The sequence below is a fragment of the Dromiciops gliroides genome, chromosome 1 (assembly GCF_019393635.1).
Source record: "Dromiciops gliroides isolate mDroGli1 chromosome 1, mDroGli1.pri, whole genome shotgun sequence".
NCBI classification, from domain to species: Eukaryota; Metazoa; Chordata; class Mammalia; order Microbiotheria; family Microbiotheriidae; genus Dromiciops; species Dromiciops gliroides.
The window spans coordinates 727,054,504-727,079,796 of NC_057861.1; the positions used below are offsets into that span (position 1 = coordinate 727,054,504).

Sequence of the window (25,293 nt, forward strand, 5' to 3'; positions counted from 1 at the left end):
CACCTTATTTAGAAGGTCATTTCAAAGCAAAAAATGGTGAGCACTCTAAGAATTCTTAATTTTTTAGATAATGATATTTGTATCCATTTGGGCCTTTCAGACTCAATTTGCTGTCCTTTCCTTCCCTTTCTCCACCTCCCGGTTTATCATTTTCAATGATTTTTTTTCTTTTAGTGAAGAAAAAATAGTAATCTACTCTACTCTGCAGGAATTCAAAGCAGGATAATTAAATGGGTTAGCCTAAATAATATTAATAATATGTTGAAATAGGGATAGTTTGAAACACCTGGACCAGGTCACCTGTGATGAATTGTTTCTAAGTATATGAAATCTATCATTCAACTTTTAAGTCTAAAGATTAAAGTAGACCCTCTAAGGCAGGGTGACTTACTATTAGCTACACTGTCCAGCAAGAATCCTTACCGGGTGGTTTGTAAATGTGTTTATTAAATATTTTGATAACTATATTTCCCTATAATTGGTTTCCTTTGTAATCCTACATATTGAATTGTATGTGTTTAGAAATATTATTCTAAGAAGGTGTGCATAGGCTCTGCAGTCACTGTGGACACAAAATAAGGTTAAGATCCTCTGCTTTATAAAATCACAATGAAGTTGAATAGCATCTTATTATATTTCAACTAAAATACTTAATTCTGTAAAGTTACTAAATAATTGTTACTAAGATCTAACATGTAGGTGTAGAAAAGCAATAAGCCATCAATGTGATTTGATGCTCTATGAGTTGAAACCAGGGAGACAAATGGGATTCCAGTTACCCTCAGTTGTTTTGCTTGTTGGACTCCTACTGATACATCTTATTCAGGCCTGCCATAGTTGTTGATTTTAGTTAATTATGCAATGAAATGATAAGTGATTAAGGCTATTGAGGGGAAAAAATATCATCTCAAATAGCCTCTTGAATGGATTGTTATGGTTGGGTGACATTTTCATGACATTTGTGAGGAAACTTTTGTTATATATTTAGAAAAAAAAAAGTCTTAGATCATTTGCATAAAATGATTAGTGAATTTGGAGATTTTTATGTAAGTTTTTTTTTGTTTATGCTTTCCTACATTGGATAAAAATATAGAGATTTAAAAAAAAAAACTGGTAGTGGTTTGTAATTGATACTTTGAGAAAAGAAAGGGTTTCTCTGGCCTGGACAGGTAACTGAACCAGTGACTGTTGTCCTTGGACAGTGTTTGGAGTTTTTGTTTGTTGTTTGTTTGTTAATTAATTTTTTTTTTAGGAAACACCCCTGAAATAGAAATATATCTCAGTAAACCCCAAGAATGTTGTAGTGTGTCAATTTCTTCTTTTCTTTTTGGATTAGAGAGTAACTAGAGAACTACCTTCATTTTGCTAGTAAAAGTCTTATTGCTAATTAATACAATTCCATTTTAATTGTTATTATAGCAAGCCACATTTAACAGTCTCACCCTCAAATTCCTGTCCTTTGGAGGAGGCTCCCTCACTTGTGGGAGCCTCGGACAGGTAGACTGCTCAGCAGGCGTCCCATCAGAGCCAGTTACTCATTTGCTGAGTGTTTGTGTTTATGCAAAGGGGGCCTCTTCCTGCATATTTAATCTCGAGTAAGGCAGTGGCTTTTGTTGTGTTTAGACCACATACCTTCAGTCCTTCCTTACCCTGCGCCTGTGTTGGGAGCCCAGGGAGCGGGGAGAGCCCAAGTCTGCTTCCAACTCTCAACTTCTACAGTTGGGTGCAAATTAGCCAACAACTCGGCTTTGCCTCTCACCATTAATGGGTAAGTTGGTGCTAGAGTAGAGTCGGCTACTTTCATTTCGTTTTATAAATGCACCAGTTTTCAAACAAAAGGTTTTTCCTGTCTCTAAGTGCTTAGATTCCCTCCATCCAGCCCTCCTGGTCAATTTGGGGGAGGGGGAGGGGGAGATGTGCTGACTTAGAGCACCGATTCTAGCACAGGTGCTTCTGAAGGGTGCTTGCTTCCTTAGAATATACAGCGAAATTCGGGATTGCAGACGATAGCCTCTTTAAAAAATATGAGAGCAGCTTTATTATTCTTCCTACTAACAAATCCTGTTTTGTAACTATCCTGCAGATAATGCTTCCATTGTTTGCTAAAAGCTTTCAAACAGTATGCAAGACAGAACTGTAAAAGCAGCAGCAAGAAACTCTGGGCTTTATTGTCTCCCTCGCTAGGGTCCTCACCAGAACGGCTGTGCTGTAATAGGAAGGTTTTTCTGATGTGGAAATTGAATCGTCTCTTCATTGATATTAATAGCACACTAGAGATGTTAGCCATGATGCACAGAGTACCAGGACTATAGAGTGGGAAACCTGATCTTTCAGGGGGGAAAAAAGATAGTCCTACTGCCTCTGTGTGGGAGACATCCATCCAGGAGGAGAGCCGTGTGTGTGTGTGTGTGTGTGTGTGTGTGTGTGTGTGTCTGTGTGTGTGTGTGTCTGTGTGTGTGCGCGCGCGAATAATGGCATCCTAGGTTAAGTACTATAGGAATTTTAATCTGGAGTTATTTGTATTATCATGTAGGTTATTCCTCTTTCTTGTTTCTCTGTTATTCCCAGATACCACAATATTTAGTTTCTAATAATCTTTAAAAATTAAGAGTACTGCCTGCCCCCCCCCACACACACACACACAGTTTTCTTGGAAATCCTTGCAACGTACCTTTAGCCTGTATACTGCTAAAATTGGGACAGTTGTAAAAGGCTCTTTCTTTTTCCGGAGAAATACGATAAAATATTTTTAAACACCCCCAAAGAGAAAGGGCAAAACTTCCCAGCAAAATGTGTAATGAACAGATTTTGTTGGAACTGCTTTGGAAAGGGGACCCAGGGCACACAAGAAAGAGTTTGAGTTCCCAATTAACTATTTCCTCCTTTTGAGTAACTCATCTCAACAGAAGAGTGTGCTGTTCCACCACATGTTGGAAAGTGTGAGAATTTAAATAAAATTTCATCAACCTTCTGAAAATATGTAGGGACTTTGGGTCTTCTTGGGTGCGAATCAGCCTCCAGACTTAGAAGTACTGATTAACAATGAGCTTGCTGAAGGTTCTTAATAACAAAATTACAAATACCATAGCTAATTGTAAGTATATTGCTTTTATTCCTGATTTTTTAAGGGGGAAAAATACTTTTTATGGGGAAAAGTAACTCAGTCAAAGCACCTTCTGTGATTAGCGCTATTGTATTCTTAAATTTTGATTGATAGAGATAATAGTTTTCACTTAAAAATACAGACAGGTATTTTAACTTTCATGACAATAGCTATTTGCATTTCTTTTCTCTTTTTGTTTAACATCTGTGGGGGTTGGGACGGATTTGATTATTAACTCTTATTGCACACTGAGGTAAAAGCTAAAACAAAGCTTTTGTTAAAGCTTCAAAGGTAAAACAGCAAATATTGTTTTTAGGTTTCAACATTTAAAGACTGTTAAAGGATACCTATAAAATATTTCCACATGACCATGACCAGGGGTTTTACTTCTTTGGAAGGTAAGAGAAAGTCGGTTTTCCAAAGGAGATGGGCACACTTGGAGTGGCTGGTTCCCTGCCAGATTGGAGGCTTTTCATGTGAAAAATGGTTAGGCTGTTGCGGCGGCAGCATCACACGAGGCTGGTTTTATTTAAGTGATCCAGGATTTGGTGCTCTTCTTGCTTGCCTCCTGGGGCAGCGTCTGCTTTGGGGGAGGTCCCAAGGGCTAGGAAAGGGAATCTGAATGTGAGCTGACCTGAGTGAAGTGAGAGGGAAACTGGAACAGATGTAGCAAAAAAAGGAAGGTGGCTTTCTGGTGTCTAAAATAAACACTTGGGGGCAAAATGGGGGCATTTGGCACCCACCAAGCCTACGTCTTGTTGAAAGCCTGTTAGCTTGCCACCTTGTACAAATGTGGGCCCTAGAACTAGCTGAGAGAACCCGGATGTCTATCTCAGGAAAAGCTCACCTTAGTGAATTACTGGAGATGTGTGGAAATATTATCCATAGAACCCTTTGGGGCTTGCCTGGAGTTTTCTTGGAGGTGGCGAATGGGGATAGATGAAGTTGAGTTTCTTTTCTGAGTGCTGGGGAGCTATGATCTAACCTTGGGTTACAAGTTCTCAGTATGCATAGTAAATTGTTAGATGTTCTTATCTTTGAAAAAATCTTTGAAAAACAAGAAAAGTGAAATCCACAAAACAGTTTAAGATTGATGTTAACCAAAGCACAGGTGCTATTTTAAAGAGACCCCAGTCCTTGAAAGTTAGCTTGTTCTGGTTCTCCCTTCTTGGTCTTCTGAAAGGACAATCATTCCCTGCCAAAGGATGTCTGGAGAAGCCATATAGGTCTTCTAAGGAAATATGCAGCCCGTCCTGAAAAACATAAGACTTATAACCAGGGTTTAAATCTTGAATTAAACATGAAGTTGGCAAAAGACTGAAATCTATTTATCTTCATTCAGATCACTTGTTGAGATGTAGGCTTACAACTATAGAAATGCAGTCGAGCAACCATAGTACTGTTGTTAGATTTGTTCACACAATAGAAGTGAAAATTGGTGTTATTTCAATTAGAACAGTGGTGTGTAGGGTGGCCAATCTTTCCTTATATAATGGAGATCATTGCCTTCCATATTTCCCTCTGCTTCATTCCAGATAGTTGGCAAAGCCTTTTGGGTAACACACAGCTTAAAATAATTTCAAAAGGATTATTTGAAAAAAACAAAAAGTTGTTAACATGCTAGCAGCAGTAAGCTGGCTATCTGTGTTGTGAATTTCCTTGGGGTGATGGGAGGTCTATTTCCATGCATTCACTGACCTACATGTCCAGGCTGGTGCCCTCTTGCCTCCAGCTGATAGTCTAAAGTTTAAAGAAAGAGGCTTTGTATGTCAGCATCATTGTCCATAGTGTTACCAGCTTAGGTGAGGAATATTGCAAGATACTCAAAAAGACATCTGGACTATTGCCTAGGATAAAAGAAAATTTTATAAGTTGATGCCATCATGCCCCTTTCTCTTATTTTAAAATAATAACAAAAAAAATAAAGTAAGACTTCTTAGATTTCTATATTTGAAGCTAACTTTAGTTTCACACAGCTCCCTTTTCCAAGAACACTGATAAGACAGGTGAATTGGAAAAAAATTAATCTTTATCATTTCTTTTATTATTTCTCTTTTACTAAAATCTCTTAGAGATCATTTCAATTCAGTTATGATATTTTAATGCTGCCAGTAAAGCAACCAAGTCAATATTTGAAATGGAAAATGTTCAGTGTGTATTATTGAGAGAAAAGCAAGTTTATAAAAAGACAATTGTAACTAAAATCCCCAAACTAATGTTTTTTGCTTCAAAGTTGATGGAATTATTTCTTCCTAGTTTGAGATTGCAGATTCTGTTGGCAAGTGTCTTGTTGTCAGTGACAGGCTTATGGTCCATCCCTATTTCTTTATTTTGTTATCTATCCTGTTGACACACTGGTTGGTTTAGCATGGTAGCAAACACCCGGTGACCTATTAATCTTGCCTATGCAATGCTAACAAAAATATCCTTCAAGTTAATTTGCCGATACACAAACACAACTTAATTTTTTGAAAATGTACAATAGGTAGAGGGACTATGGGGATAATTTTAACATGTTTATAGATAAAATCTTCATTTGGACACATACTCAATTGCATGTACATGTAAAAAGAAGGAAGTCAACAATTAAAAAAAACATGGTTTACACAGGACAATCGAGTTTCACAAGGTGAATTTAGAGAAAAATATAGCTTATCTTGCTTGAAGATCAATATAAAATAATGGGTTTTTACTTCTCATAATCTATATTTTATGATTACTTTTCAAATAACTATCACACTGAGGAAAGGAATTAAGGGTGGACAAGGATATTTTTGCTTCGTCCATGTTCTTGTTATTACTTCTACTTACTTTCTATAAAGGCAGAAAGGGAAATGGGCCTCGTAACTGACAGAAATTGGTCCTGCAGGTTTGCAAGCAATACTAGAGATAACCTGATTCAAAGTAGGCATTTTCAGCAGTTTTTAAAAATTAAATTTTAATATTGTCCACTTGTTTCCCAGTTCTATGTGATAGCAAACCTTATCTGCATTGCAAAACACAATCCCACAGGTTGACTGCCAAACATGCAAAAAATAGACATATCTCAATAGATAAATGGGAAAATTAGTTTAACTTGCCTATAGAGGCTAGCATCTCAAGTAGCAAGAAGAGGGGGGGAGCCATTTATTGCTTTGCAATTTAATAGAATATACCAAAAGTTCAATTACTTTAAGAGTTGATGAAAGGTTTAGGTGAAATTTCTTCTAAATATGATATTTATTAAAACTTGTTTGTGAATACCACTGTGCTCTTAAGTTATTGGCAGTAATGATTTTGTGGTTCTACTCTGTACCCTGTATGTGAAAAAAAAAAAAAAAGAAAAAACTGCAGAATGTAGCCATTCTTAATGTTTTCATTCCTAATCATCATTAGTCCCGTATGAGGGAGTTTTTTACCACTGGGCAAAGCAATCATAGTCACATAGTTCGGCAAAAAAAGAACCACAATTTTCATTTTTGCTTTGAATCTTTTTTGTATAAAAGCAAAAAAGCCTTTTCACAGGTTGCAAAATAATAATATATGACACAAAGCTGGGGTTTTCCCCCACCTAAATGGTGAACTGTTAGGGCAAAACCCTCCAGTTTCCTCCTACAGTAAACATGAAAATTATGATTTCACTCAGAGGGTAATTTTTTTTTCCTTCCAGTTTTAATGGCAAGAATCTGCACTTGCTTGTGAAAATGTCAAAAATTGGCCTTGGATCAATTTCTCAAAAATAGTACACACCAAAGAACCTCTTTTTTTCCTGTTTCTTTTCTTTTTAGTTCTCATGAAGCAAAATGTAATTCTTTCTCATGTTGGTTTCCTTTCTACATTCAGGGAAGATAGCAGAGACAAACTAGATCTGGATATTCTTCATAAAATTAAAGATACTTCATTAATATTGATCTGAACTGTGTGTAACAGGATATTAACATTTTAGCAAAATGATGTTATAATTTCACCATCGTATAATAAAATACATGAGCATTTGGTCAATTGGTGTGGAATTAATCTTGAACCCTGCTAGTAATCTGAGTTAGTAACTTGATCTAAATTAATAAACAAATGTTTTTTTCTTTTCCCTTGTACCATATGTTGATCCCAATTACATGGACAGAAAGTGGCAGATTGTCATGTTTCTTAAAGGATTACATACTGTTTTGCATAATAGAGTACACAAGATGCAGTCATATATGTGGGAAGAAAACATGTTCTATTCTTTGTGTTTCCTAAGGATTTATTTTATTTGCTTTTAACCCTTTTTATTTGTCTTAATAGAGCTTAAAAAATGGTCCCTGAACAACTTCCAAAGGAAATCCCTTCCTCTAACCCCTCCCCCCCAAAATTGAAAACTGTGGTGTTTTGATTCCTTCTGAAAGGGCTAGAATAGCATAAGGCATCTTGTCTATAATAACTGATTCCTTTGGGAGAAAAAAAAAAGACAGGCCTTTAATGAAATTAGGGTGACTGTAAAACATTAACTAGACACATTCAAGGAGCAGCTGGTTTCCAAAAACAAAGGGTTATGAGTCATATGTAATTCGACATGAAAATAAATTAATACATGTCAAGACTAAGGACATTTAAGAGAGAATAAGAATGTCTCATCTTTGCTTTTTCCAACACAGTTTTTCTTGTGAACTTGAAGAAAACAACAATGACTGACTGGTACTGATCAGTTTACTTTCTTGTGACTTGATTTGTTTGTTTGTTTATTTTTGGTTTTGGGTGGTTGTTTTTTTTTTTTTTTTTTGGTTGATCCTGTATGTCACTCACCCTTAAATATATAACAGTTCTTTGTTGGTTTGCCTATGCTTATTCATTCCAAGCCCCTGCCCAACAATAGAGCATCAGGAATTGTTAATATTACTGACATTCACATTGTGATGTTCTCTTTTGGCTTCAGGGTAAGAAGTGACCTTCTGGGGTGGCTGTAACTGAAGATTGCTTTACAGTAACTTAAAAAGGTAAATACATTTAGTCAAAATATATTTAAATCTATAAAGACACATGCATACATATGTGTGGGTGTGCAAAGCTGTACCTTGCAAGACTATATCTTGGAAGCATTTTAATTGGATTGTTTTTCTCCCCATGTAATTTTTTGTTTTTAAACTCATAGCATATATTTTGGAGCCTTCAAGAGGGAGAACTGCTCATGGGTAATGGCTCACAGAATCATTTTTTCTCTGGAAGCAGTATGACACTGACCAAATGAATTGAATGCTAAGTTGTTGTTGTTGTTGAGGGCTCTTGTAGGTTTAAAGTTAGAAAAGAATATTAACATCACAAAAGGTGGTGATTCATAAAACTCACTTGCTGCAAACCAGAGTAACACATGTCAATGTCTGTACTGAAGTGTGTCATCAATTGATGTTCATCTGGCTGCTTTATAATCACCTTCTTTCAGAAATTAATAGTCAGTTAAGCACCATAGCAACAAGCAACACTGATGTAACTGCTGAACAGCGACTGGCAGATAGATCGCTGTGATGTCAGTCCTCATTAGTGCTGTTCTTTTGACCTTGCTGGAAAGTAAAATGATTATTTGATTTTAAATTTAGAAATTTTTAGAGCGACTAATATAAACTTGTGAATTAGGGCTAAATTTAATTTTCTTGACTCTACTTTTAGAGGAAAAATGCATTCTCGTTCAAATACAACTATGGACAATATGTTTTTAGCTACTTGATGCCAAAAATATCTGTCTAGGAAAGGCAGGACTCTTCTTATTCTAAAGAATACTGTAGACCATTTCACTGTCCAAGTCTGATCTCTCTCGAGCTTTATCCTTGTACTCACTTGTATTTTGGATCACTCTTTTCATTCTCTCTTTTAGTTTGATAGATTTTTACCTAATGGATTGAAGAGTTTTTCTAGTCAATCAGTACATAATGTCACTTACCAACTTTGCATGTGTGTGTCTGTAATTTTTATTAAATTAAACCCACATCATATAATGTAGTCATCATAATGTTTTGGAGTTTATGAAATGAGCAGGAAGAACTTTGCTAAACTAATGAGAAGCTGCTTTTTTGTTTGTTTTTGTTTTTGTTTTTTGGTATTCAAATTGTCTTGTGACCTGTTCCAAGGCCTCATTGTGGGTACTATTGTTTCTGTTATTGCTATTGTTTTTACTGTTTTTGTTGTTCCCTCTCTGTCTCTCTAAACTGTGTCAACAATGTGGCCTACTGTATACAATTATTCCAACACTTGATTTGGGCCTAAAGTCAGGATTACCTACTTTTAATTTCAGTGGCTTTGTTGATTTGTTGATTACATTGAATTTATTTTTTAATTCAGTCTTGTGGTGTTAGTTGTTAATTGCAGGTGAAAGTTAGGATAAATAATACTATGCCAAACAATGGATCACAGAATGAAAGATGTAATGTTTAGTCCATTGTTATATTAGCACCCCACCAAATGATTGTTTTGAGTAATGTTTCTTTTTTTCTTTTTTCAGGGACTTGACTAACTGGCCTTTTATCATGTTAAACAGACACAATCATAGCCAGAGACTATTGTACATAGGACTTAATGTATTCATATATGACCTTCATCTATAGCACTTATTCAATTCAATTCAGTGGTTCTACTATGAGACTACCAAATGAAAGGAGAAAGTTAACTTGGCATCCTCTGATCCATCCTGGCCATGTGATCTAGGGCAAATCACAGCCTTCCAGGGCCCCAGGAAACCTTTAAGACAGGAGTTAATTTATTTTTTTTATTTTTATTTTTTTTTGTCTAATGGAACTCTTTGGTAGTTGAATGAAGGCTATGGATCCCTTCTCAGAAGGAGTTTAAAACATGCATAAAACAAAATGTATAGAATTAAAAAGGATACTAATTATATTGACATATAATAAATTCAAAACAAAAACAAAAACAAACCAGGTTCACAGACCTCAGTTTCAAGAACTCCTATAGTAGGATGCTAAGTTGCCCAAGAATTACTAATTTTCATTGGAGGGCATTTCTTCACACCTAAATCATGAGTTCCAACAAAGACAACAGTAACAACAACAAATGTATTAAGTGCTGTTCCTATGTAGCTTATGGAAATGTTCCAGAGTAATTCCATATGTGCAACAAGTGATGATTCTTCAAATTTTTTGTGATAAAATTTGCCAGTTATTATTGGACAAAGTTGAGAGTTGGTGAGGCTGCCATATCAATATTCCAGGCAAATTTTGGGGGAGGAAAAGAACTTGGGCAGTTTTATTCAACAAGCATTTATTAGGTTCTTCCTCTGTATAAGGCATGATAGTAGATCTGGGAAGGCCAAGAGGGATGAAAGCCAGCCATGTCTTTAAGGAACTTCTGTTTTCCTTGGAGACTAGTGTGTGCACACACATATGAAACTAAAATTTGAGTAGAATAAGAGTTCTAAGCATTATGGAGTCAAGAAATGCATACAGTTGTCTAATCACTTCCTGGAGGACGTATTAACTAATTACGTTATTATTTATTATATAAGTTTAGCACTTGATTGTGTAGTGTAGTCCAAGAGACATGTAATGTTTAGCACATTCTATGCCCCTTGACATCATATGCCATTCTGTATGTAGTGCAATCCCAGGGCACTTTATTTTTGGATATTCCTTTATTCCCTGATGTTCTTGGATATCTTCATAACAGAACCCAAAAGGGAGGTACTTTTAAAAAATGAATAATGAAAATAAAACATAGAAAACTCTCTAGAGTAGTTGGTATATCAAGATTTGAGTAAGCCTTTAGCAAAAAAGGGTTTTTGCCATCCACCAAAGAACAAGGAATTGGAGCTAACTGTCAGATCTGGAGAAGTGGAATTCAGATGGAAGAAACTTCTCAGAAAATGCATTGCTCTAGATTTGAAATCTGGAAATCATTAGCAGTAAGTGTAGATATAACTAAATGTGCTTATGAAAGGTATGGGAACAACTAGTTATGTTCACAAAAGTTGCCAGGCAAATTCAGAAAACCAGATGAGGCCATTTTTCAAATTTAGACTTAAAGGCCTGAATAGTCATAAATAACAGTGATCATACTTGCTAGTGATCTAACAATTTTCTTCCAAGGAGATCAGAGCACTTTATAAAATGTGTCTCCTTGACAGCATTTCCGTGAGGTGGTTGGCATGTATTATTAGCCCCACTTTACAGAATGGGAAAGTAGGCATACAGATGTTAAGTAACTTCCCCAAGGTCACTCAGAGTATCAGGAGGAGCCTACCTGGCCCCATCTACAAATGTATCTGAGCTGTTGTGTAGCAAATCCTTTGTTTTGTGATTTAAGGCAACAATGTCAATAAAATATTATTAGTGTTTTTCTTCCTTTCTTTTTTCTTTCTTTTTTGGTTGTGTTTCTTTTTAACTTAACAACTTGCATGATTAAAAGTTTAATCCAACATTCAAAATTCATCATCTTTTAGGATATTCAGAATGAAGCTGGAAATTAATGCCATTTTATAAAGACCATAGAAGAATATTATCAAAAAGTAACCTGAAAATTATTTGGGTTCTTCTCAATCTTCTTGTTTTACGTTTTGGATTATTTTTGGATTTGAACTTACTTTTTAGTTAAATTTTTAAAAAGGTCTTTAACAATAGAATTGGCATATGATGATTCTGCTAAATGGTGCTAGTCTGTTAAGTTCTCTTTCTCTCTGTCTTTCATTCTCTCTCTCCCTCTCTTTTAGCATTTTTTTAAATAAAATTAGAGGAACTTTATTAATTTACCTGTACATTTCATGCCCACAGTTTTGTTTAAGGCAAATATTTGACTTTTTAGCCATTTAAAAAATGGAGGGGCAGCTCAATGGCGCAGTGGATAGAGCACCAGCCCTGGAGTCAGGAGGACCTGAGTTCAAATCCGGCCTCAGACACTTACCAGCTGTGTGACCCTGGGCAAGTCACTTAACCCCAATTGCCTCACTTTAAAAAAAAATGGAGTACTTTCAAAACAAAAGTATTTATAGAAATGAAAGAACAATCCTAAATTCAGTCTCCTCAGAATGATAACTTTGCAACAGTTGAAATTATTATTATCCTAGAATGAATTTTTTAAAATAAACTGGTTTATTTATGAAAATATTTAAAATGGATACCCAAATGAAGAGTTGACACAAAGTGCTTCATTTTAGCTAATAACTGAAAATGTGCTACCACCACTTTCCATTTTGAGAAATGATTAATGGGCAGATCAATTCAGTGAACCAGTTTAGTTGAGTGGTTTGTTTTTTTCCTGCTGAAATGATTGCTTACTTTACTGAACTGACCTGATCACTTAGGTATTTTGTCACAGTTACATCCTTACATTGAACTCAGTTGGTAGTTTGCTTTTTCCATTAGATTCTGTTGTGTGATCATATAAGACATTTTGCTAAAAACTTGCTTTTTATAACCTCAGGGGGACTGATTACTGGGCCCCATGGAAGGGTGCCAGCATTTCACTGCTGGTTGAAGGTATAGGCAAGACAAGCCTTGAGGAATGTAATAGTAGCGATTTTTTGGTGTGTTTTAGATATCTCTTAGGCTTGGCATCCTAACAGTTAAACTTCAGTATTTAAATGTTTGCATTTTAAGTTAGCTGTTGTTAAACATTGTTAACCATAATGCTAAACTCAGTTACTCTGTAAACAAGAGCTGTCTCTCTTGAATGTTAGTTGCAAAAAAAAATGAATTAAAATATTGGTTTTCTGAGAAATATGCTCAATAGTGTTTTCAAGCAGAAGTCATTTGTTGAAATGTACATGAAGGCATATTTGGTAGTAAAGATAAATATTTGCAGCAATTATAAAGTAGCCATATTTTACACAGTGAACAATCAGCAATACCAAACCATATGACAAAAAGGGTTTTCATGGTAAAAGGAAAAAATGCTGGATATTTTCACTCTCCTCCCATCAGTTGAAGTCACATATGTAAGCTTCTCCTTTCTGTACACTCTAGGGAAAGGTACTAGATCTGAGATCCTGCACTTACGAAGTCCCCTGGTAATGAAAATTATTTGGGAAAATGCATTTTCTTTGACCCAAGAAGGCATTCTTTTCCTCTGTGAACAATTTAATATCCATATCCTCAGAAGCTATTTGGAAATGAATCTACTTGTGCCAATGCAGGCATAATATACATGTACATCAGTCATTTTTGTCTTCAACATAGAAGTTTCAGAGATGACTTCTGATAAAAGGAAGAACAATTAATATATTTGCAAACTATTCTTTTTACACTTCAGTTCTGAAAGCAAATGAAATCGTTGGTCTTTAGCAAAAGTATTTTCACATATTAAAAGTGTTGCTCAAACTTGACTTTCTACTTGTTAAAACTAACTACTTTATAATGAATGGAATTGAATATTGCAATCAAGGAAGAAACTCATGGGTAAACAAGAATTCATTGAGCTTTTAGAACTGATACGCAAACAGAAGGATTATTTGAGTTTGCTCACTGTTCTTCCTTGATGGTGGATATGAATTCCCTTTTAACTTATTTTAGGCTATTGAATAACAACAAATAGTTTTAATTAATTTTACCTCTTTGTTCAAATGGAATTTAAAAGAAAATCTGTTTTTCCTTTTTCATTTGAGGGATTATGTGTAGAAAGATATCACCCAGAAAAAATGATGTTGAAATAATATTAGGGAAGCATTTTTGATTTCTCCTAATTTAGATCTTGTAGTTGTGGGGATTTTTTTGTAATTGGAAAAATAGGTGTGTTTTTTTTCTAAGAAATGTCCTAAATCAGTTTTAGTTTGTATTAATGACAGTGTTTTATTCTATCCTTTGATGATTTCAGTATGAATATGCTCTTGATGCTGTAATACTTTCTCTGTACTAAGGAGTTTAAGGGAGGATCCTTTGTTTGCTGGCCCAGTCTTGATTTTTGGTGTCCATTGTCATCACTTGGGAGTGGTTGTTAGGTTTTCTCATCAAATTATCCACAACTTGGGCTTATTACATGAAATTTAGTTTTCTGTGATAAATAGCAGATGATCTTGAGATTCAGTGAGAAATATTCTATGACTTTGCACAAAATTCTTTGTCTAGTTTGAACGAAATATGAGAGAGCATTCTGTGATGGAAATGACTGAAGGTTCCCGATGCTGGGGTGGAGGGGTTGATTTAAAACTGCCTTTTATCAATGATCCTACCTAGAACTGTCACTGAGGATATGATCTCATGTCATTTAGAGTTAGTTCTACTATTTTTTCTACATGTAAAATTATAAAAAAAATAATGTTTCTATTAAATTCTAATAATTTATAGACACTTGGAAGAATTCCATATAATTTAATGCTTGCTCTAAAAAGTTCTCAAAAATGTCTTAATTTTCCCTATTGACTTAGCTCCGCCCACCATGCTTCCCAACTGAGCCCCCATGCTTCTCATCCTTTATTAGTAGTGCATACATTTTTCATCTAAAGAGTAGTGATAGGTTTGTATCAGTTGATCTAGATTCTCTTACTTGGTCATCTTCCCCATGATCAACAGCTTGTAGTTGTGAGGCAGGTATAGATAGGGTGAAGGCTCAGCTTGTGGGTTTAGAACACAGCAAAGCAATCCAGCCCCTCTGGGGATGGGACACACAGACTCATTCATGCTCTCATTAGCACTATGCCCTAACTTACCAAGCTGACTGTTCCGAGAGCACCTATGATCCAAAACATTCAGTCATCAAAGCCCTTTGCTCCTTACATCTGCCCTTCCTTCCCTGGCCACCCTCTGAGCTTAGTTAATGGGACTATGAACCAGGGCCAGGCCCTCTTTCACGCATGCTGAGCTTCACAAAGCAAACACAGAAAGCTCACCTGGGCAGTTGTGCTGGGAAACTAAGCTTGGCATAGTTCCAGAGGAACTCCAATCACCGGAACCTGGGTTCTTCCTGCATACATGCCACTTAGCAGCAAGCCATCACATAACTGGCAGTGTAGAGCTGGACATGTGTAAAGTTTCCATACTGTGATGGAAAACATGTCATCAAGGAAAAATTAATGGGAAGCTTTTTTTTTTAAATTCTATTATTGGACAAAGGAACAGGGCACATTTTGTTTATTCTTCAGGTTGTCAGGATATTTATGGTCACTGGAGACAGGTGAAGCCTAGGATGAAATAATAGGTGGGGTACCCACCAAAAATCAAGATTGAATAGGTCTAGGAAGAATATCTGATATGCCAAATGATGGAATTAAGATTCTAGAGTTTCCTGATAGATTGAAACAAAGATCTGAGTAAAATAAGATGGTGTTTAATAGCGACAAATATAAAACCCCACACTCAGGTTCAAAAATTAAACCAAACAGATACAAGATAGAAGAGGTATGGCTCTGGAATATCAGGCACACAAAAGAACTTGATAGTTTTTCATGGATTGCTGTCTTGGTTTCAGCCATCACTATAATCTACATGTCAGAAGATCTAATATAATTTTAGGCTATGTTAACAAGTGCTCTAAAGTAGAGGGGGCACAGTATTATGAACCTATTGTATTCTTCCCTTGGTGGGCCTCATGTTATACTCTAATCAAGCAGACCCTGGAAGACCATTTGTTAGGAATTTTAAAGACAGAGTTGAGTCCTGGCTACAGGCAGAGATTAAACTATATGACCTCAAAGACCCCTTTCTTATCTGGAAGTTTATGATTGTAAGATTTTATAGGTGACATCTTTTGTTAAATAACTCTCAGCTGAAGCAAAAACTCTATGAAATCTCCAAGTGATCTTTCAGCCTCTTCTTGAAGATTTCCAAGGATGGGTAACTTTGCTCTCTTGAGAACTAAGCCCACGTCACCTTCTCTAATGTTTCTACAATTTCCTTTTATTGCCTTGAATTTTGTCCTTGTAGGCCAAACAGAATGAATGTCCATAACGCCCTTTCAAATACTTGACAACCCTTCTTTCCCATGATAGCTCCTCATATATCTGAGGACAAGTGATCATCTCTTCTAAGCCTTTTTCAGACTCCACACCCCTGGCTCCTTCAAGTGATTATGGCTTCATATCTTCTCACTATCCCTATCACCTTCTTTTTGTGTGACTCTTGACCTTTCTTCCTGTAATGTAGTATAGAAAATTGGAAATAATAAAACTTCAGTCTGACTTGGACAGAGTACAGTGGAGTTAGCATGCCTGCTCTTCTTTCGCTCATTCTGACTATTAGCAAATACTCCCCAAGATAATCTTTTTGGAACTGCCACCTTATCCTTTTGACCCATATTCAGATTCTAGTTGATATTTTAATTAAATTTTTTTTTCCATTTATAGATCTATATGTATATTTTTATCTGTGTGTATATATACACATAAATATACTTCACTCTCTCTCTCACTCTCTCTCTCCTTCTCTTTCTTTCTCTCTCTCTCTTTCTCTCCCCACCCCCATCCCTTCACCGAAACCAGGGTGTATAATTTTAGTGGTTGTTTTTTTTTTTCCTTTTCCAAGAGTCGAGATAGATATACTCAGATACATTCACACTGCCTTAGTGTCATGTCTATATCTACCCCTCAACCAATTGCAAAGTATATTTATTATTTGTAAAATATTGAAACCTGTTGTGCTTAGGCTTGAGTGTGTGAAACTGAGTCAGGCTAACTGGACCATATGGGAATTGTACTTCTGACTTTGGAACCATTAGCACCATTCTCTACTCAGGTGGCTTTGTAAAACATCTTTTATAAATGTCAAGAACTGATTTATTGACGTTCCCATATAACTCTGGTATTTTGTTCTTAATCATGCAATAAGAATGTGGCTTGGTGGTTAGTCTATGACTCTAGACTGAAAAAAGTATTAGTTTGATCCTTCGCCACACTGCTGTTCTCAGCTCTTAGACTACACTAATATATGTAGTCTTTGAAGGGTTCGCCAACTGCACAGGTTAACTAAGAAGATCAAAGACTCTTCACCTTATCAAAAATTCTGAAACACAATTGATCCTTTTCAAGATTACTAGGCTTCTCCCAAATATATAAGTTCCTAGAAAATTATAGCTAAATTAAACCAACAGAATACATCTTTACCTTGATATGAAACACAGTTAAGGTAGCTTTAGATAAGGAAAGGAGTCTCTCGAATTTCTTTTAAGAAGACTGTTTTGTGATTTCAGCATATCACATACATGCCACTATTTCCACTTGTTCAGTAGTATTAAAATTAAGTTGATACATTTAAAATAATCCTTTGGCACTTAGTGCCTGCATTTCCCACTGCAACATGATATAACATATTGCATTAACATTAATAACAAAATTTCAGATGTGCCATCTAAAAGGCATTAAATTGCAAAGTATTGCTCCTCTCTCATCTGAATTTTCACTTGGGATTTCCCTACTTCTCCAACTTAGTTTTCAATATCTGTGATAAAAATTCTGTGCCCTTTTAACAGCGGGCTATTTCTAATTTTATATTTGCATTTTTTATCTAGGAGCACAACCTAATTCCATCATTCGTCCCACTGAAAGCCATTGATTTCACTGGTATATAATTTAGTCACCAGAATTTACTTTTTGGTTTTTGATCAGGGATGTGTGTGTGTGTGTGTGTGTGTGTTTGTATCTGTGTTTTAATTTGAATATATTTAGAGCTTTGAGGTTATAAAAATGAACTTCTTTAGTTTCCTATTTCTGGGATTTTCAGTGGTGAATACTTTAAGAGATTGTGTTCCAGAACTTAGAATCCCAAATCAATATATGTTTATCATGCTCCTGCGTGTTCTTCAGAAGACTGGAAAACAAAACAAATAAAGCCTAAGACATGGTCCTTGCCTGTAATGACAGTACAGTTTAATTATCTAGTTGAAAATATATCTATTTTCTTCAGGACTGACATTGTAGAACTTGTCCGAGCTAGATCTTATCCCAAACCTAAACCACCATCAAGCTCCATTCAAGAAAGAATCAGATTATGCCCTTCCTTTCTTTTCTGCCCATCTGTCTTCTCATTCTATGGTCAGTTAGCAAAATTAAAGTACAACATGAAAACTAATGGTATTATGGTAGTAAATAATTAGATGCAGAAAAAGTTGAAAGTTAAAGCAGACTGCATTGCACACAGATTAAACTCCTGTTCCGATAGCACTTCCTCAGTGGAGCAGGATGCTCCTGCTTCACGGATGTTTATTGTGGAAAACTTTGAAATTTACACGTATTTGGGTATGAAAAAAAATGAAGCTCTCACCTGAAATCTTACCACCTGTTGCAGAACCTCATCAAAGGGGAAGAGTGGACTCCTTATCTCCCTTTCTCTGGTCATGAAGAGTCGGACACAACTGAAATGACTGAACAACAAAAAAAGCCTCTGTGGTTTGACCTTACTCAATTCAACCCAACTCAGTTCAATTCAGTTACCATTTGTTAAGCTCCTTCTTCTTGCTCAGCACTGTTAGGCACTGGCAACAAAAGTGAAACAGGTCCTATAAACTTATTGAACTGGGTGAATCAACATGGTAAAAAAAAAAGGGTAAGGGATCAGGAAAGGCTTTTTTGTGGGAAGTGGCACTGAAGTTGAGCCTTAAAGGAATTTATTGGTTCCAAGAGGCAGAAGTAAGGAATGAAGGACAGACAGCCTGTATGAAGTCATGAAGGCAGGAGATGCTGTATACAGGCAAAAGTCAGCAGCCTGGTTTGGCTAAAACATAGAGTAGGACACAGGGAGAGTAATGAGTAATTTGCCTAGAAAGCTAGGCTAGAGACATATTTTTGAAAGACTTTAGATGTTATATGGAGATATTCGTATTGAGAGAGAGCCACTGCATTTTCAGGAGCTAGAAGTGACATGGTTAGACCATGGGCTTTAGAAAGATGGGTTTAGCAGCTGCATGCTTGAGAGAATGATCACAGATTTCCTTTACCCCCTCCTTTCTTTACCTGCTGAGCTAGAACGAAGACAGGAGGAGGGTTCACAGCTCTGGATCCTAGCGGATCAGACAGGTAGGATACCAGGAGGCATTTCTGATCACACGTAGCCATGCACATGCACAGGTTAGAGGAAAGAAAGGGGAGAGAGAGATTGAGAATCTCTGGTTCTGTGTGAATAAGAGAGAGGTTGGCTCTGTTGTTATGAGCTCAGTTAGCTTCCTCTAATTGATCACAGAGAGGAGGAGTTTGAAAAATGGAATTGTGTATTTCCTCTTACTTTTCTAATCTTTTCAATTATTGAACTCCAACTGTTTGCTCTGTTGGACAGGCACAAGTTCAACAGAATGGAGGAGGATGTTCTTATTTAAGCATTCCAACCCACTGTATTTTCTATTTGACTTTTACCCCCACTAAGAATTCTCTTGGAAAATGAGATAATCTTGCATTTCATTGCAAAGTTTCTATCTCAATGGCTTTCAAAGCATGAAAATTTTTAATCTAAAACATTTTTTTTGCTGTCTGCCTCAAAGTATTACCTAATTGTACCTTAGCAATGAGAAAAAGCAAAAGATAAAACATTTAGTGACTTTTCCAAGGTCTAACAGTGAAAGCCATATGAAACTTAGAACAAATCTAGGCATTCTGATGCCAAGTCTGATCCCATCCCCAGGCCTCAAGATATCCCTTAGTTGTAAGATTCTGAATTGAGCCCTCTGGAGTGATGAAATGTATGCTGATACTGGAGGAGGATAGCTACTTAATCTTTAAATTATCTTCCCTCCCCAACCACCTCACAAAAGAAGGCTGTAGATAAGGAGTGGTATCACCTCAAACTCTTGACCTCTGGGACTGATTTTTTTTTAAGTGTAGTCGAAGGTTAAAATCAGATCCTTAACTGTACTCCAACTTAGATTTTAGTGCTCCAATTATTAAAGGCCGTGCAGGAAGAATTCAGGCACTTCTGAGTTGAGACTGAAAGGTCTAGGAGCTCATAAGCTTTTTAGAATCTAAACCATGTGACGGAAATAGTGTCAGGAAGGCTTTCCTAGGCTGTTCATGAGATTCATTGGCTTTAATGTTATCTTATTATAGAACTCATACATAGAAACTACATTAACAGAGCATTAGGATTGTGACCCAAGCCAGCCAAGTCAAGGGAAAAGATGTTTTTCTTTTTTCTTTTTTTTTTTTTTCTTGAAGTAGTGACAAATGCACCCGTAGGTTCCCCATACTCCAGGAATGGGGCAAGGGCTTCCCTTCCTCCATAAATAAGGTTCATATATACTGAAGTAAAATAGGAGATGTAGAAAGAAATGTAATTTCCCACAAATCAAACCTAATTTGACACAAGATAGGGACAAGCTAGCACTGTGGTATTGTATGAAGCAGTGATTGGATTCCAGAGTACCCCAGAGTCCCTAAAGAAGTCTGGCATTGTAGCAGGAGAGCCTTGTAGTTGGAAAAGCCTAAAGTCAAAGCTGACTTCCTGCACATACTGGATGTGTGACTCTCAGAGTATATCATCTAACTCCTCAGTCCTACAAGCAATCCTTCATAACAGTGATTCTTCCCCCCGTGCCCCAGCCCCAACTTTTTTTTTTTGTCTTGTCATGAGCCTTTTTGTCAGTTTGGCGAATGAAGCCTCTTCACGCCTTCTCCAAATGTTTTAAAAAATACAGTAAAAATCCATAGTATTACAAAGGAAACTAATTATACTAAATGTAATTATCAAGCTATTTCCCCCCCAAAGTTCCTATAATACCTGCTTTAAGAACTGCTATTCGAAAATTAAAGTGTGGAACAGTTGCTCAATTGTATTGGGAATGAGGGATCTCCTCTTTGTCACTTCTCCATAGCATAGGTGTCAAAGCTAAGTGGAAATGGGGACCACTCCACCATATACAAGGATCCCTATGAGCTTCATATGGACTTAGAAGAATCACATGTTGATATGTTTCTTTTTTCATTACTACATCAAAACATTCAAATCATATAGCTGCTTCATTTTCATCTGGTTCGGTCCCACTTGAGTGTGTCATGGACTGTGCACAGCAGGTGGGCCACTGCATGTTTGACACTTCCACTTTACCCCAGTGAAATAACATGACCACACTTACTACCTATGTGATCTCAGGCAAATCACTTCACTTCCCTGACCTTCAGTTTCATCATCTGTTGAGTGGGGATATTAGTCAAGAGGGCATGTGAGGTTCCTTCAACTCTAGGTTTAAGATCCTATGATTTCATGAGGTACAGTGGTACCAAGAAGTTCTTTAAAATATGAGAATCAGGCTCAAACTTTTCCTTTAGTCTAGTTCTCTGTGTCCCAGGTACTACACTAATGTCCTTAGGGCTTGTAGTTTGGTCCATTTCCTTTATTTTACAAATGAATAAACCAAGGACCAGAGAGGTTACTTGGCTCAAAGACCAAAACAACTTAGGTAAGAATAAAGAAGTCAGCAGAGATCTGAACCCAGGCTCTCCAATTCCAAATTCCCCTGAAGCATGCTACCTCACAGCTTTATCTAGCAGAGAGAAGGAGGCTTCTTTAACGGGTCCTAAATTTGGTCAATCTACCACAGAATTCTACTTTGGGATTCTAAGGGAAACTGAGAGTAACGTGGAAGTAATGCCTCTATTCCCACCTCTGCCCCAGTCTCCTTACATCATTCCCCTGTAGCATATCAGTGAGGAGAGAAACATTCTCTCCTTTCACTGTTCCCATCTTCCTTCCATAAAATAATGTAGACTCTTCTTATTATTTAGGGAGACTCATGATCATCATTCTTTAGACTTCTCTCATAAGCCTATGTGTCAAGAATTTCTTTTTGGGTGAAATTGTTAGACTTCATTGCTAGAACATGTAGCTGCATAACTTTGTACCTTGAGAAACTGGAGAATGTTGTGGAAGAGGAACAAATGTGATTAGATGGCAAGGTGAAAGAGATTGTACAAAGAAGAGAACCCTGCAACCTGACATTCCTACTGTTAAATAAGGTTCTAGTCTCTGGGCCTCATTTTCCTCATCTGTAAAACCATGGAGTTAGACTTCATGGCCTCTGTGAGCCTTTCCAGCTATAATTCACCTGTAATCCCAAATCTAGGAAAGCAGTCTTTATAGCAAATAGGTAAACTCAGTCATTATTTATCCACATGGCATCTCCTGCTTTGCTGAGCTGCTCTAGTCTTAGTGGTTGGCCAAAGACATTTTATAATGCAACAGATTCCCAATTTATCCTTTGGTTTCTAACACATGCCAATTTTCAGATATGTAAATTTGTTCATTTTCAATTTATCTGCCCATCCTTTCTACAAATTAAGTAGTTTTAGCTGTAAACTGAAAATGTCAAAAGTTATTAAATTATTAAAAATTAATGAATAATTAGATGAAAGGAAATTCAGCTCCATGATGCTTGAGGGGCTGTCCAAGATGGAAAGGACAGGTTAAATGGAAGGAAAAGAAGGAAAAAAAATAATCTACCCACAACTCAAGAATTAGGGAAATAGGAAATATATATTTCCCCCCAGTGTTATATATATATATTTTTAGTGAGGCAATTGGGGTTAAGTGACTTGCCCAGGGTCACACAGCTAGTAAGTGTTAAGTGTCTGAGGCCGGATTTGAACTCAGGTACTCCTGACTCCAGGGCCGGTGCTCTTAGCCACCTAGCTGCCCCCCCCCAGTGTTATATTATATAGAAATTGAAGTGACATATTGCTGTGCAGGAGAGATGCAGAAACCTTGCATGCATGGCTATACATGGAAGAAGCCTTGTTGATAAGTTGAAGTCTTTTCCTGAGAAGTCTGAAAATATATAAATTCAATTCTACAACAAACTGCTTCACGTTGATATTTGTCCATATTCTAAAAAGCTGTTGCTGGATTCGTGGACTTTTTTGTTTTGTTGTAAACGTCAGTTGATGATCTATGATCCTGTTGTTTTTGTTGTTGCTTGTACTTTGTTTTGGAAGAGAGCAATGACATCACTGGTGATGTCTTGACTTGTGTATGAATCGGCTTTAAGTGGGGCAGACTTGCACAAAGTTGGCAAGCCTGGGAGTGATGGGATGGAAGGCAGATGGATGAGGAGCATGTGGGTCCAGCCTTCATATCTGCTATTTCACAAAGGTATAGCCTAAAAGTGATGACCAAAGGGGGAACTTTGGGGATTTTTTTTTCTAGTTGTTATTCCCTAATGAGGAGCAACAAACACTTGAAATAATGATGATAATGATGGCTAACATTTATATAGCACTTGCTATGTGCTAGGCACTGTGCTAAGCACTTTATAATTATGATGTCAGGGGCAGCTAGGTGGCGCAGTGGATAGAGCACCGGCCCTGGATTCAGGAGGACCTGGATACAAATCTGGCCTAAGACACTTGACACTTACTAGCTGTGTGACCCTGGGCAAGTCACTTAACCTCAATTGCCTCACTAAAAAAAATAAAAATAAAAAAAATAATTATGATGTCATTTGATTCTCATAACAACCCTGGAAGGAAGGTGGTATTATGATCCTTGTTTTACAGATTAGGAAACTGAGGCAAGCAGGTTAAATGACTTGCCCAAGGTCACATAGTTACTAAGCATCTGATGCCAGATGTGACCTCAGGTTTTCCTGACTAATGCCTAGAATTCTTATTATTTTCAAATAAGATCATAACCCCTTGTTTTAAAGGAGACGATGCCCCCAAATTATGGTGGTTTTACTTAATATAAGAAAATAGGGTGGAATTAGATATGACAAAGGAAGGAACAAGGAATTTAATTTTTAATAATTTATTTAGTAATAAGAATTATTTATATCTTGATCCATATAGATAGGCATAGAGATTTGGTGATTTTCCTGGTGATATGTGGAAAGAGATTTACTGATAGATGTATGATGGAAACCCCTTCCCACCCCACTTCACAGAATCATTTTATACCAAAAAACCTCACTGGGTCTTAACTAAGTCTGGTAAGCTCAATCACTTCTTTCCTGAGCATCTTCCTAACACTTTGCCCCAGCAATTTTGAAAATTTTAGCTCTGGTTTTTTTTTTTTTTGGCAGGATTTTTTGGGTATACACATTGCGGGGAGGTCAGTTAGGAAAAGAGGATGGTTTTCTTTTTCTGAATTCCTTTCTTTAGCATAATGTGTTGGGTGATGTTATATTCACTTGGATATGAGAACACAGCTCCCAGTTTCTAAGATGGGTAGGAGACTTGCGGTTTTTGTTTTACTTTTCTGGATTTGACCCCAGATGTCAATCTTTAATCTTTTATTTTTTAGCAACTTGGTAACTAGGTAAAAGGAGATTTGCACTGATAACTTCCACCGTACCCAACAGACATCCTAAAGTTCTTGCTTGGCTCTGCTTTTTACCCCTTTCTTGTCATTATTTGCTTTTGCAGTTATTACTGTAAGGTTATGTGCAGTAGCAACAAGAAGACATTATAGGCTCATTAATTCAGCATTGATTTTAGTTCGCTATTAAAATTATTAAAGTATAAATTATTAAATTCTTACTTATAACATTATTATCTGCTTGTGTTGATCCTTGTTAGTAAATTTTAGATTCTAACATTCTAGGGTTCAATGATCAGTTATGTTTTGACCATGATCTAGAGAGGCTTGATTGGGTTGGTGGAAATTTCCACTGTCTGTGGGAATAAAATGGATGGTCTTACTTCTCTCCACCTTTGGAAATTCCCATCTCTAAGATCTAAAATACTCTCCTAGCTATAGCTCTGATTCATAGGTGTTTGCAAAGTGCTCATCTCTTACTGGACCATTGTGATAGCCCTCTAACTCAGCTCTCTTCCTTTAGTTTCTTTCCTCACTCAGAACCCTTCAGCACTCCCTTTATTGTCTGCAGGAGAAATTATAAACTCTCACATGGAGCCTTCCTTGACCTGGGTTCAAATCATCATTCCAACTTCATTCTATGATCCCCTTCAGTTCAAACACTGGGAGAAAGCCTGGAAGGCATTAATCCCTTCCCCAACCAGTCAAAATTCAAAGAATTCAAGGGCCTACTCAGGTTACAATTTCCCCAGGATCACTTTAGAATCCTCTCTAGCTCAAAGTGATCTCTTCTGTTCCATAGCCTTTATATTTTATATAACTCATTTGCCACTTAACCAAAACAAAACATGAGCCAATGGATGATTTTGGATGACTTAGAGGGAAAAATACAGAAGATGGAGCCAGAACTGAGGTTGAATTTAGGTTCAGATGGTTTGTGAATGTGAGACCAAAAACACCACCCAACCTGTTTTAGCCTGTTTTCTTATTCGGCAGTTCGATAGTGCTGTGAGCCAAGCACTGCCCTTTGGGTCAGTAAAACCTGAGTTTGAATCTAGCTTTGTACAACCACTAGTG

The 25,293-nt window shown here is 36.7% G+C and overlaps 1 protein-coding gene across 7 annotated transcripts in view; it reads left to right on the plus strand.

The window, feature by feature from the left end:
• The window catches only part of FOXP1 (forkhead box P1), a 691,415-nt gene that overhangs the window by 302,131 nt on the left and 363,991 nt on the right, over positions 1-25,293 (plus strand). For 4 of the 7 annotated variants that reach the window (XM_043986904.1, XM_043986912.1, XM_043986961.1 and 1 more), the window contains one exon: positions 7,996-8,055. The exons of 1 other annotated variant lie outside the window; for it this stretch is intronic. The gene's annotated coding sequence lies outside the window, so the exon portion shown is untranslated. Of the gene's footprint in view, positions 1-1,694; positions 1,769-7,994; positions 8,056-25,293 lie in introns of those variants that run through there. 2 more of the 7 variants (XM_043986925.1, XM_043986933.1) reach the window with 2 other exon arrangements.